Here is a 14,781-nt window from a genome sequence, read left to right as displayed (position 1 = left end):
CTCGTGTACTTTGTTAGGCAGCACTCTGAGGATCATCCACCTATATAGAATATCCATACTCGCCGTTCTGTTTGTTCTTGGAATTATTCTCGTCAACGTTTTGATGGTGGATATAGAGGATGCCGTTCTATCCATGATAAAGTAGGCACCTGGACCTGGTGGGGTATTTGGCGAGTCTCTCAAAATGCCATTCATCAGTGGCAGAAGGAAGTCTAGGAAGAAAGGATGGAGTGCAACCGCATCTACCGGCTGCGACAAAAGAGCAGGAGACACAGCTTGGAGACGCCGGACTGGTTGGCTGGTCCAGCAATTCCAACTTTTGGTTACCCAGTGTCTGATGGAGGTCACACCTATTTTCATCGTACTCATTCAACAATCCGAACATCACTTTGTGACATAATTCTAAGTGTTTTATACGTACGTTGGTCGCTTAATTGAGGTGAAACATAGCCATACGTATCGACTGGACGTGTTTAAAACGTTTTATTTGGTAAAATGACGTTAATTATGTCTTTTGTTGAACTTCCCGTCAGTTTTAGCTACTTAGCCAACTTTGGATCAAGAATGGCCCTACAAACAGCTCTGAAGAGCCTTATTAATTACTGAAGTCCTAAAGTCTCTTGAGTCCAAGTCAGATTATTGGATCATTATTGTAACTGATAAAACTTCTTTGTTAACATCGCAACAGTTGTCTTATAAGGACATTATTTTTATTCGTGCATTCGAATAAAAAGTTATTAGTGCAAGTGAGCAAATAAGAACTTTAAAGGAGAGAAAAACTTTGACGCAAGATAACTTTGAACAAAAAATAATTTTTATAGAATTCTATAAAAATGTTTATGCAAAAATTAACTCTCTCCATACTTCCTATTTTTTGTTGATTATTATTTTATTAAAAAGAACAAGCTGAGCAACAACTGGTTTTTTGTTCAGTTGTCATCCGGAGTGAAGATTAAAGTGGTCGGGTTGACTTTCCCGCTCAGCTCAGCTGTTTTGCAAACTAATTCTAAGGAACAAATACTACTTTGTATAAACATTGTAGACAATTTAATGGTAGATATTCATTTAATTTACTCATTTGAAATATTATGCACCCTAATGCTCTCAAATTCCGCCAGCATCCCAAATTCGTTTTTCACCATGAGTACAAAGGTAAGTTTTCACTTTTAGAAAATAAAATATTTTAAATTTATATTTTATTTTTTTAAATATAATCATGAAGTCAGTCATCATTATGGAATTTTAGTTCATAAAAATATAATTTGGGAACTTGAGGAAAACTCCCTATTTGGAATTTGGGGCTTAAACTCAAATTTTTGTAATGACAAAAAAGATAAAACTCAAATTCATCAATGCTTTTACCTGCATTAGCATTGAGTTAAAGCCTTCCAAGTCATTTACGATCCAAGAATTAACTTTTCATTTCCAGCTCTTGTCATTCCAGGTTAATTGAAATGTGATACTCTATTGCCTTAATATATCTTAGAATAGTATTCAACGTGCAATGTTAAACATAGCTTTACATTTTATCTTTTGGATACAAATAAGTCAGTAACGTAACACTATTAATCAGTAACCAAATACACCTTAAACTTGTAATAAACTGTAATACAGTAACTTAGCACTTTGTAAAAATAATGTCAGTTTCGAAAAATATACTATATTTATTGTGTTTGCCAATATGTAGCGTAATCAACAACCATAATAGGATTACGTATAGTAAACTCAAATATAACTCACGGTTAATTAATACCAGTTGGCCCATTTAAAAACGTCAGTTATATTTTTATTTGATCTGACTAGTTGCTGTCTAAACCTGATGACTGTCAAATACGAGTGGTAATGATATGCAAATTAGGTATATTCAATTTTAACAAAGATAAAAATAAGATAATAATTGGCATTTTAACATTATGATACGATTGCCAAAATATCTTGGTACAACAAAATTCCAAGTTTCTGAAAAGCATTTACAGTATTTAAAGGTATCACATCAACATCGAAATAAAAGGTACAGATTTCTTTTGCTTAGACATCTGTGGAGGGCTCTATCGCAGCTATTCTCCAATCACTAATCTTTCAGTGAAATATCCCAAAACATTACTGCGATTGGTTCAGATAACTATTGCTTCTTTATAGTGTCAAACTGTTATACACCAATGCGTTTACACATTTTGTTCTGACTTGGATAGGTCAAGTTTTCACTATAACTTTCGTAAAATAGTAAATTATATTTACAAATTACAATGTGTTGTTTATCGAAAACCTTTAAAAAGCTTACCGTGAGAAAATGTGATCTGTGAGCTTGTTAGTAGCCTCTTTCGTGTATCCGGATTTTCTCGGAAAGAGGATTTCTGTATTTGTTTGAGCCTGGGACACACTCGGCAATGTAACCTATTCAGCTGTTGAAAACTTTATGTTGAGAGTTTAAGTATATCTCGATGAAACAGACATGCAACATCCAACTCACGAGGTATTATGTTTTATCAATGGTGTAATTTAACATATCTAGACATAAAATATTTTTTTCGTGGATGTGTATTCTTAGCTTGAATAAAAAACAGCACATAGTTATTTTTCCGTAAGCAGCACACTTTTAAAATACCAGTAGTACATTTTAATCTACAATAAATATAATCTGTAATTCAGTCAATGTTAACCTGGTGGAAAATTAAAATACTTCGGAGCATGAAATTGAAAGCTAAAACCGCGTAAAACACTTGTCAAACTGACAATGAAAGGATTCTTTTGTTTGTATTACTCATCGTTGGCCAGAATCTTTAATATGCCCATACAAAACTAGGCTTATTTCTAAAAACTTACAAACAATCACTAAAAGTGTATAGAATGTAGGATTCGTAAAGTGTAACTCGCATAATATTACTATGTAATGAAAAGTTAATGTTTCAGATAAATACTTTAGTGCATATTATAAAATATAGTGATAAGTTTTTTTTGACCATTACTTTATATCAACAACTGGAGCTTTTATTTGAAATATATTTTAGAAACAAAGAAAAAAATATGCCTACTAATTAAGACCTATTACGAAATAAAATAGTTGAACTGAGTCTTTGTTTAGTGGCCAACAATATATTCTAATCACAATAACGTTTTGCTCAACAACAACAACGGAGAGGGCAACATAATACATAGGCCTATAGTATAATTCTTATATTTAGTTTGTAGATAAATATACATACCTTTTTCCCTTCCAAAAATTCTTTCTATCGTAAAATTTATTATTTTTTTATTGAGTCAAATAAAATGATAACAAGCCCAACCCAACGTTCATTAACCTAAAAAGTGCCATAACCTTTTGATGTAATGCTAGACTATTTGAGACCAAACAAATTAAGGTTTCGGGCTAAACATAAGCTATTAGATTATTGATATCAATGGTCTTTTTATTTAATAAATTTGATAGGCGCAGAAGAATTAGTAGTCAAAATACAATGACAAAAATTGTTAAAGACGGGAATCTCTCATTCGTCTGATCAAGAAGAGTTATCGATATCTTAGGTACAGTTTTACTGCAAGAGTAATTTACTTCGATTAGGAAGGAGGACAGTTGTAATTACACCAGACTGTCCAATCACTGTTCCGATGATTGCATCGTTACTGCAGCTCTTCAGTACTAGGTAGACTGTTTATTTGTTGGACATAATACCACGTATGTTCACCTTAACAGAATAAATGAGGATTACAACAATATCATGGATCATTTTCCAAATAACTTCCTATTATACTTTGTTCTGTGCAGTTTGTATGTCATTGTTTTATTTTACAACTATACAACTAGCGTATATTGAAATTAGTTTTATATTTTTGTTAAATGCACTATGTTTTATGATATCAGAAATGTGATAATTAGCTTCAATTTGTACAATATAGTACAAATTTAAGTACTGACAATTAATAAAATTGAAATAGTATATATATAAACGCAGTTAAGTGTAGACATCTAGGATATTTATATTCACATTATTCGTTTCTTCTTGTTGGTTGATGGATGTAAGAGTGACATTATACGATCATACCAGTCTAAAAAATCAATTTAAAACTAAATGCACTACAAAATATCAGGGTCCATGACGACAGAACAGAATTGCGATTGCCTCAATACTTGAACTTGTTTGGTCGGGAATAACGGCAATTTAGTTTCTACAGAAAATTTTATTACACAGCTATCAATCGAATAATAATAATCAAAAGCGTTATATTTGATGCCTAAAAAGTTAAATAGTTGTCATAAAACATTATTCAGGTAATTTTTGGCAATTAGTTTTTACAATTAAATCCCATTGTTTTGTCATAGCTATAGTATAAATGCGATCATATAAAATAATAAACTCATATAACATTTTTAATACTCGTATTAAAAAATAAAAGTTAAAAATCTAATTATTTCAGTGCGTGGCTTTGCGCGTGCTTAATGTTCACTTGCCAATACAAATTATGGTTTTGTTTACAGTATTTTCCAACGTTGAAGAATTTAGTATGAGGAGTTTTTATAAACTCCTTAGCGCTTGTACAATAGATACACAGAAAATGAGCAAAGTCGTAAAGGGGTTAGGGTTTCTTGCTAAGACGAAGCAAGATAATGAAACCTTTGTATTTAAGTTACATAATTAGTCTCATTTAGTAACTCTGAAGTTGTGTCTAAAATGTTGAAAGTTTAAGTGTTGTTGTTCGTATGTAGTCACTGATGTCAAAAAGGCTTTGTTGTAACCAACACAAAAGTGGATAGACTTTCTAAATCTGTTGGTAAATCTTAAACTTTAATAATTAGACGCACAGATGTAAAGGTACATAAATGTTTTTCTGAAAATTTAATTATTGTGTTCAATGATATTCAGTTGGAAATTTTGGTAGATCTTTTGTTTTGGTCGCGTTAAAATGTGATTTTATAATTTCGGATACATAACTGATTATAATTTGCACTATCTTTTAAATTATAGTATTTTCTACTAGTACGTACTTTCATTTCCTGTTTACTATAACACCCAAGAATATGTTATTTTGCTAAATTTGTACGATTTACTGTCAGAACCATGAACATTACAAGGATATTAATTTAAGCGATCTACTGCTATACTACTTTTCCCCAAGGTTACAAAGGGTCAGCATACAATGTGTTCAGCAATACTATTAAGATTTTTTTAGTTTTACCTGTTATAGAAGAATTATTTTTTATATAAGATCAAAGTCACATTATTTCACCTATGTCTTGTTCAAGTAGATGTTGAGTTAAGCTTTATACTGATCTTGACCTACTAAAGCTAATAGTATAAAGTTTCTATTTTCTTCGAATAGAGGAATAATTATTTCATGATGCTAGTTATGAGCACTAAAATATCCAAAGGCATGTAGAACGTTTCATATTTTTATTGACTCTAGATCTACACGATAACTATTAGACATATCTGATTAATTAGTCTAATGTACATTTGTACAATGACAATTGGCAATCTCATATTTCATACCTGTGCAATTTTTGTAACTTTTCACTTTAAACGTTGTTAGGCTACAACATGCATCTGGAAAAACATAATATTTGCTCCACTATGCAAAGATAACATTTATATTAATCACTACTCATCACCAATGTTTCAAAGTAATTTAACAGCTTGCAAGTACAATGTCTTACACGTAATGATGATTCGATAAAACTTTTAAGAATCTTACATTTTGGTTGATACATAGTATTTTCAACAAAAATGTAGTGTATTTGAACAATGAAATACCTAAACCAAACATGTTTGCCATCTTTAGCTCTGTTGCAAAATACAACAGAATAAAGCCACATGTAACGGTAAACCCATTACTGTAAACAATACAACACAAGTCGTAGGTGATAAGCCTAGAGGCTGTCTCCTAAGAGAAGTGTTTTATTTGACAAAGCACAATAAATCCCGAGCCTTGCCGCAAACCTCAAACGCCGTGATTTATTTTTTTACAAAGTATACATTTCGACATAATTTTATCTCCTCTTCCTCTTTACTTACATCTAAAACATGAGATCATCTTTCTATATTAGAAATCCACCACTGAAACAGAATGCCTACGAGGAACTAGAGGTAGTGAAGCCTAGCATTATAGTAGTTTTATGCTGTTCATATATTTCATATGCCCATAAAAAATCCATAAACCCATTTATACTATACAAATTTGCTAAGTTGCCTTTATTATTTTTGTATTTTTTTATATTCCACATACATTATGCATTTCTTGATCACATTTGTGAATTGTTAAAACGTATTACTAGTATTTTTATTGTATTTTGAACTCGTCATCTTTAGTTTGCTATTATATTGTTCTCCCAGTTACATTCCTAATCACAATATAAATAGCATTTCATTTATTATTCAGTTAATTATGAAGAACATCACAACAGGCTAAGTGTAAGGCTTACAAGAAGATGTGATTTTTAATGTCGTTTATATTATTCATTACTGAAGCTATTAGTCACATTAAAATCAGTTAACTGAATAACTACACGTCTGCGAGTGACTCTGGGACAATAGATAAGAGAGAGTGATGAGGTACAATGTAGCGAGCCGAGACTTTAGTCAAGTCTCAGCGGAGTGTTTATATAGCATTACGTGACCTCGCATTTAGTTATTCTGATTTTTAAATGAACAACTACACGTCTGTGAGTGCCTCTGGGACAATAGATAAGAGAGAGTGATGAGGTACAATGTAGCGAGCCGAGACTCTTAGTCAAGTCTCAGCGGAGTGTTTATATAGCATTACGCAACCTCGTGAACTAATCATACTACTGGTTGACTGAATAACTACACGTCTGTGAGTGACTCTGGGACAATAGATAAGAGAGAGTGATGAGGTACAATGTAGCAAGCCGAGACTCTTAGTCAAGTCTCAGCGGAGTGTTTATATAGCATTACGTGACCTCGCATTTAGTTAGTCTGATTTTTAAATGAATAACTACACGTCTGTGAGTGCCTCTGGGACAATAGATAAGAGAGAGTGATGAGGTACAATGTAGCGAGCCGAGACTCTTAGTCAAGTCTCAGCGGAGTGTTTATAGCATTACGTGACCTCGCATTTAGTTATTCTGATTTTTAAATGAATAACTACACGTCTGTGAGTGCCTCTGGGACAATAGATAAGAGAGAGTGATGAGGTACAATGTAGCGAGCCGAGACTTTAGTCAAGTCTCAGCGGAGTGTTTATATAGCATTACGTGACCTCGCATTTAGTTATTCTGATTTTTAAATGAACAACTACACGTCTGTGAGTGCCTCTGGGACAATAGATAAGAGAGAGTGATGAGGTACAATGTAGCGAGCCGAGACTCTTAGTCAAGTCTCAGCGGAGTGTTTATATAGCATTACGCAACCTCGTGAACTAATCATACTACTGGTTGACTGAATAACTACACGTCTGTGAGTGACTCTGGGACAATAGATAAGAGAGAGTGATGAGGTACAATGTAGCAAGCCGAGACTCTTAGTCAAGTCTCAGCGGAGTGTTTATATAGCATTACGTGACCTCGCATTTAGTTAGTCTGATTTTTAAATGAATAACTACACGTCTGTGAGTGCCTCTGGGACAATAGATAAGAGAGAGTGATGAGGTACAATGTAGCGAGCCGAGACTCTTAGTCAAGTCTCAGCGGAGTGTTTATATAGCATTACGTGACCTCGCAAACTGGGCATTCTACTGGTATAATTTATAATTTTTAATTAGGTGGTAAATATGCATGAGGTAGTAGTTGGAAGTGATTAAAATGAGCATGGCTTATGATAGAAGCAAAGAATAGTTAGTTACTTATAAATATTTATCAAAACCTTGTACATTGTCTATTGTCTATCTTACTGAAGGCTGTGGTAATGGTGAAAGGCGATGTTGAGAGCAAGTGCCCGGTGTGTTCTAAATTGTGTTTAGACGACGAAAAAACCCTTCTCTGCGATGGTTATTGCGTTTCGTGGCACCACGCTAGATATGTGAATATATCTGCGGAAATATTTAACGATATCAGGAAGATTGAAGAGCATGTTAAGTGGTTCTGCAGTCCCTGCACTAAAAGGATCAAGGACCACATTGTGCATGACGAACCTCCGTTGACAAACTTGATTGGCGAACTTAACGACATGAAAAGTAAGGTAGCAGCTTTCCATAAAATAGGACTAAACCTTGAGAAGAAAATTAATATTCTTATAACGAATAGCATTAAGACTAAGGTTGGACTAAATCAAATTATGGATTTACACAAAGTTGAGGTTAGTTCTATGCAGGAAACAGACATGTTAGATTCAAGTCAGAGAATAGAAGTTACGTTGACGTCACCAGCAGACATCGACAACCTGACAGCTACAAATTTGCCATTGGTGGATGCAAACGAAGATGAAATGCAAGTACCAGTGAATATACAAATAGACTCTGGACGGGAACTGAAGGAAAAAGGAACCAAAACGGACTCATGTTTTCGGATCGGAGTGAAGCTGAAGCTGTAGTTGAAACCGATGTTGGACAGATAAAAAGTGGAAATGAACCTTTACCAGGAATTGAAACTGAAACTGCAAGTCATCGTCATGAAATCGAGATGTACGAAAACAGTGGAATGAGGAATATCAATGGTAATAAATCAGTATCGACCAATTCTCGAGTCTCCTATTCTAATGTGGTGGAAAATCATTTTAAATCAAGACCAACTGATTCAGAAAGAACTAGGCCTACGCAGAACCTCAACCACGGGAACAAGCAGAATCTAAACACTGTAATAATTGGGACGAGCGGAGCTGCTGATAACCTCAAGTCTGTGCGTCAGAAAACATTATTTCTTTAGAGATTATCATTTAGATGTGTCATGTGACTCATTATTGAACTTCTTGGCTTCTAAAGGTGTTTCAGACAGTGAGTGCATCCAATTAAAAACTCGCCACAACTCCTATTGCTCGTTCAAAGTGGGAGTTCCTTTAGATGTAGCTGGTGAGATATTGGACCCTAGCTTTTGGCCTAGGGGAGTGTTGGTGAGAGCATTTCTGCCATCGAGTCGGGAGCCTAGGGGGGAACGAGTAACTAGGAATTATCCTTTTTTAGGACGAACATTTCACCGAACAGTACAACATAAGTCTAAGCCAGAGAGGTCTAGGCTTAGGCATTAAGCAACCTAATGAAAATTCTAGTGTAAGCCTAGGTCCACACACATAACAGACAATATTGACTCTAACCTACACCAACATTCTGTGACCATTGCAAATCTGAATGTCCAGTGTCTTAGGACTAAGTCTGCCCTAGTTTCCTTACTTGTCAATGAAGTGGATTGCGATTTTTTGTGCATAACTGAACATTGGTTAGATAGAGTTGAATGTGACTTCTACAATTGCCTTGATAAACTTCAATTATTAAGTGCCTACTGCCGTACAGAACACAAAAATGGGGAGTGGCAATTTGTGCGGCTGCTGCTTTCACCTATAAGAATATCGATCTAACCAGATTTTGTGTTGAGCAAGTTCTCGAACTGACGGCTATTGAGATAGTGGATATTTCCACCATCCTAATATGTGTATATAGGTCTCCTGACGGAGCTTTTGAATCTTTTATCTACCAGCTCGAACTCTGCCTCGACTATCTTAGCAGACTCTGTCCGAGGAAACTTGTTATCTGTGGGGACTTTAATGTTCACCTTGAGCGCCAATCTAGGGAGGAAGCTACTTTTGTCAACTTATTGCGAAGCTACGGCCTCTATGTAACTTCGAGACTTCCAACCCGTGGACTGGCTTGTTTGGATGCAACAGCCACTAACATAGACTCCTGGGACTACGAGGTAAAGGTGGTGAGTTCTGTGGTTGCCGACCATGATGGAGCAGTTCTCTTGAAGATAAAGGCTGATGAGGTAAGGTCAAATACTTCCTATGCAGATAAGAACGTAGCCACTAAGAGATTTATTGATAAGGATAACCTGCCTTTGCTCATAGACGAATTAATATCGTGGACTGGAACTGTTTAGGCCTACAACTCACTACAGAGCCTAATACTGCATTCAGGTTATTTCTTGACTTGATCCAGGATAAGTTTGATGTAGTGTATCCGGTGAAAATCTATAAACTTGGTAGTAAAAAGACTAAATGTACAGCCATTGACAAATCCTGGTACTCCTCAGACCTTAGGAAATTGCGTTCCTTAGTGATCTTGGTGCACGATCATTACAAACTTGCTGTTGACCTAAATCAAAAAGTTAAATTCTTTGCTCTATATTCTAAACTAAAGAAAGACTACAGTGCTAAAGTTAAGGAAGCAAAGAAGTCAGCAATGTAAACAAAATATTGAAGGCGTCCAATACTTGTAAGGCTGCGTGGGATGTCGTAAATGAGCACAGGAGGTCCAGCCCTAGCCCTAAGATAACTGCATCCCCTGATGTTTTTAATGACTATTTTGTCAGGATAGCTGATGATATCATCAACAACCTCTCCTTGTTGCAGCATGAAGATCCGGTTGCTGCAGTCACTGATTATGCCACTAACCACACACTAACAAGTTGGACTGAGGTGAGTGAACGTTATATTATAAGTTTCGTGAAGGGCTTCAAAAACTCTGACAGCCAAGATGTAAATGGTATCTCCTGTTCTATACTAAAAGGTATTATACATCTGATATGTACACCGCTAACTAAGCTAGTTAACTTGTGCTTATTAAAAGGGTCCTTTCCAGACGTCCTAAAAGTTGCTAGGACCATTCCAATCTTTAAAAAGGGAGATCCCTCAGATCCGTCTAACTACCACCCCATATCTATCTTGCCGGTGTTCTCTAAGGTACTTGAGACTGTGATGAAGAGGCAGCTAATTAAATATTTCGAAGGTAACAACTTGCTTTCGGATGCCCAGCACGGCTTCCGAAGTGGGTGCTCAACAACTACAGCCCTAATGAATCTGACTGACCTCGTCTCAGATGCCTTCGAGTGCAATGACTCAGTCATGCTGAGGTAATGCGATCTGAGTAAGGCGTTCGATGTTGTTTCCCACAACATCCTTCTAGAGAAACTGAAAAAATGTGGTATTGGTGGTACAGTGTTGTGCTCTCTGCAGAATTATTTAGAAAATCGTAGGCAATTTGTATCAGTGAACGGAGTGTCCTCAAATGTCCAGGTTGTTCCCCATGGCGTTCCTCAAGGTTCGGTGTTAGGCCCTACGTCTACTGTTTAGCATCATGATAAACGACCTTTGGCTAAACGGCTGCACCCTCCTCTTTGCAGACGACACCACCCTTGTGACTAGAGGGAAAGACATTAACCTGTTGAGGGATACAGCGGACGAGCTGTTTGTTGAGGCCTAAGTCCTGGTTTGATGCTAATCGCTTCAAAATAAATGAAGAAAAGACTCAATTATTGATGTGCACCCTCAAGTCGAGGACTGATCATGAGGAAGCTGTGAAGTTGCTTGGGTTTTGGCTGGGCTCTAGGCTAAACTGGTCTAACCACATTGATAAGGTATGCGTTAGGTTATCCAGAGTTCTCTATCTGCTAAGGAAACTCCGAGATGAAATCACTAAGACCTATCTGATAACCATATACCATGCCTTATTTCATAGCCATTTGATGTACGGAATAGTGCTCTGGGGACACTACCCTGCATGCCATGAAATACTTCTGCTACAAAAAAAAGCTGTGAGGGTGATAACATCTAAAGGCCCAAGAGAACATTGCCGACCCATCTTCAAAGAATTGGGAATCCTCACAGTGGTGAGCCAGTACGTACTTAATAGTCTGGTCTTGCTAAAGGAAAAACTAAGTGATTTTGTGACCCGAGGTGATAGGCATGAGTATGGAATAAGAAGGGCCCATGACCTGGATATGCCTCGCTGCCACTTGAGCCATACCTTAAGGAGATACCCCCGCTCGGCTATCAAAATCTACAACTCCCTTCCAAACCACCTAAGGAACCTTGACGGTACAGCGTTTAAGTCAGAGCTGAAGAACTTGCTCACAAATAGGCCCCTGTATAGTCTTGACGAGTTGTCTAATGATCATTTAATGCCAGGTTGAGAAACAGACACGCTTACCACAGATTAAGTTTCAAGTTTTAAGTTTTTAAGTTTTATGATACTTTGTAAAACAAGTTTTGTATATAATAATTTTGTAAATATTAGTATAACGACGCAATCTATCTGATATACTTCGGTCAAAGATTAAGACAACAAGTATTCAAGTATTCAAGTAAGTATTGAAATTACGGGTAGTTTCTCGTCAACAGACATTCATATCAAAGTACGGCCGTAATAGTATTGAGACCAGTTTATTACAGTTGAGGAAAAAGGGTTGAATAGAATCAGTTTTATCGTTGTTTTCGTTTCATTTTCACGCCAAAGAAACTACTTTCATTCACAAGTTATTTCATTGGACAGTTACCGCCCAATCACGGTCCAGATGATTATGTTGTTACTGCAGCTTTCCAGAATAAGGTGGACTGTTTATTGCAGTAATTTAATTAGCATTGCAAAAGCCACACGTATGTGCTTTAGAACTGGGCTTAATTAAGATAACGAAAATTAGATCGTTCGTTAGCATAATAAATATATATTTTTAAGTGTTACTGGATCTCCAAGCTATTTTATAGATATACAGTACCACATTTCTGTTGTATGCAAAAAAGAAATGGGCTTAGTTCAATGAATGCTATTTCATAAACAATATTGTAATTTCTACCAATATTATTTATTTGTTTAATGTAAAACATTACTTATCTTTAAATTTGCCTTATTGCCCCTCAAAGTGTTGGCAGATTCGTTTTAGATATTCTTCCCATATTGCCCTAAGCGTGGAATGTAATAATTAAAACACTGGTATAGTGCAAGGAACAACAGTTTTTTTTTTTTTTAAGACATGTTTTTAGGCGAGGTTTGTAATACTGTATTGATCAGCTTGTGGGCTTCACTCACCTTATTTGTTAATCCAGGACTCGTCAAAATGTAATACACGAAGACACATAACACACACATACACGCACATAAAAAAATTGTCCTCTGATTTTCTCTGACATTTCGCGGGACCAAAACAACGTCCCTCTTCCTCGAGGAATTAGAATTAGAGAAACATAAATTTTTGATTCCCTGAGGAAGCGGGACGTTGTTTTGGTCCCGCGAAACGTCGGAGTAAATCCAAGGACGATTTTCATGTGCGTGTATGTGTGTGTTGTGTGTCTTCGTGTATCACAGTTTGACGAGTCCTGGATTAATAAATAAGGTGAGTGAAGCCCACAAGCTGATCAAGGAACAACTGTTTGTGTTAATAAATAAAATTCAAAATAAGATGCAAGCTCACAGCATGTTGCTGTGGTTATTACGTTATTTTCAGAACCAAAAGAAAACATGACATTATTTTTATGAAAGTTTTAAAAACAGTGGCCCAACAAATCAGGGAAGACACAGAATGCACATTGTGGTTTTCATAACGGCGATCCCACAAACATATTCACGAATGATTGCCCCAATACTAAGGCTGGAATATTCGATAGGGATTCTAGTTTTCACCGATAGGTGGTATAGTTGTACATAATTAACTTTGGCTCATATTTAAACCGTTTTTATCATGAACAAGGTCGCTCTAATGTTATAATAATTCAATCATGCTTTGTTTCCCGCAAAAGTAGTCTATTGTTTGCTAGCAATATTATAGGTATCGAAAGTCTTTGCTTAGAAGGGGTTGCGCTTGAGAGAATTATCATGTTTTGTTTTCTAATTAGGTTAGGATACGTATAGGGAACCTACCTACCTACGTCTATAATGGGGCTTCACACAGATGGGTCGTGACATTATAACAAAGCATAAAGACGTGATTAAATTGGCATAAGGTGATTAATAATATGTATTATTATGTTTTCAGGAATCTTTTTTTAATTTTTTACTTTTGCAAAATGTAATGTTCTAATTGTTGCATGTTATGGAGCCACTTTCCCACACCTGATGTACGCAGAGCTAATGTGGGGGTGTGAGTATGGGAAAATGTATTTTCTCTTCTGGCTCCAGAAGAAAGCAGTCAGGGTAGTCTTTGGTTAGAATATAAGAACATTTTACAGTCAATACTTTGCTTTATGTTTTAAAAATTCCCTCAAACATTTTGGAAACGTTGGTTCTTATCAATAATAACCTAGACCGATTTTTTCCTACTCATTCATATTCACTGCGAAAAAAACTGTCATTATAATTCCACCTCCGTCAACGACATTCAAAACATTGAGACATTTCCATTAGAATGGTATTTCATTTGTTTATCTACTTCCTCTCTCCCAAGCTAAAGGATTATTTAGCTGAAGTTAGACTTGAACCACTTCAAAAGTCAAATTTAAAAATTAATCTTGGCCTAGAGTTACTAAAGTGTCCGTGATTGTGTTGCTGATGACATTAGTTAGTTTTAAGGGAGTTTGTCATTCATCCAGGTCGATTGAAGCACAATTGTTTTATTTTTAGTTTTAGACGTAAAATAGATTGACTTGACTAAAGCAACTTTGTATTTGTTATTTTGTTTTAATAAATGAGTTACTGAGTTAAACGTTGCATTGTTTTACATCCTTAATAAACGGTATCAGCATTCTGATACATACTTTCTCCCATAAGTTTGTCAACAACCTTTATCATGTGTAAGCGGTGAGAGTAAATATACGTAAATGGGTTTTGTACAATTTTGTTAAGAATTTAATGGACTATTACATAAAATTTTTTTATTAAAATCGTTCGGGTCATTTTTTGGAAAAACCCGATTTTCTGTTTTTTAATGTGGTTTTATGGGGAAATAACATAATTTACAATAACTTTTGAACCGTA

The sequence above is a fragment of the Macrosteles quadrilineatus genome, unplaced genomic scaffold, assembly GCF_028750875.1.
Source record: "Macrosteles quadrilineatus isolate MER2022 unplaced genomic scaffold, UCM_ALF_1.0 Scaffold_2__2_contigs__length_208266976, whole genome shotgun sequence".
NCBI lineage: Eukaryota > Metazoa > Arthropoda > Insecta > Hemiptera > Cicadellidae > Macrosteles > Macrosteles quadrilineatus.
Note: the sequence above shows the minus strand (reverse complement) of the source record.